The sequence below is a fragment of the Alosa alosa genome, chromosome 7, assembly GCF_017589495.1.
Source record: "Alosa alosa isolate M-15738 ecotype Scorff River chromosome 7, AALO_Geno_1.1, whole genome shotgun sequence".
Lineage (NCBI taxonomy): Eukaryota > Metazoa > Chordata > Actinopteri > Clupeiformes > Clupeidae > Alosa > Alosa alosa.
The window spans coordinates 5228501-5229391 of record NC_063195.1 but is presented as its reverse complement, the minus strand read 5'-3'; positions in this window follow the sequence as shown (position 1 = coordinate 5229391).

Genomic DNA, 891 nt, shown 5'->3' with positions numbered 1-891 from the left:
GCACTTGGCCCCTTTGTTTACTTCCAGACTGGTGCTGGTGGTCCAGTGACTGCAGATGCAAAGAGACACGCTGGCACTCTGAAACACACACACACACGCTCACACGCATTTAGACTTAAGGGAAGCATCTGGGCTAGGCTCCTATCACATTGCATAATTGCGTACTACACACAATATTGTGTGGACTCGCGCGCGATGGATGGACTGTAATTGAGCATGTCTGATGTAATCATTATGTACTTCATAACATTAATTTGTTTTGTTTGCAGAGAACACCGCTACTTTACAGATTTGTGTGTGTATGTGTGCCTAATCTAAGTATTGGTGCTGTGTGTGTATGTGAGAGAGAGACTAATAACTATTGTTGCTGTGGTTGACATTTCTATTTCTTTCTAACATTATTGCTGCCACTAACGACTAATTTTCTAACGACTAATCTGTTGACTAATTTTTCGATTAGTCTACTAATCTAAACGACTAATTAAAAAAAAAAAGATTGTGTTTGTTATTTCGTTGTGTATATTTTATTTTGAACTCAACTGAAGGGCCAAAACATAAAATGTCACCTGTGCCATAAACAATATAAATTACTTTGATGTTACCAAATAAAATCACAAATGTAAACAATACAAATAACTTTAAAATGGCTTTCACCTTCACATCAAGATCAGCCTACTTTTGTTAGAAGCTCATTAAGTAAACTGTTCAAAAACATTATGTATTAACTATCTAAGCATAAGTATCTGCATTTCCATTAAGCTATAGCATACCATATTAGTCAGAGTCTGGACTAGCATAACCTACTACGCTTAGCTTAGCTCCCCCCGCTTAGCTCTGCCTAATAATGAATGGCGCCGGCATTTACACTTGCATGGTGGAGTTTAAAACATT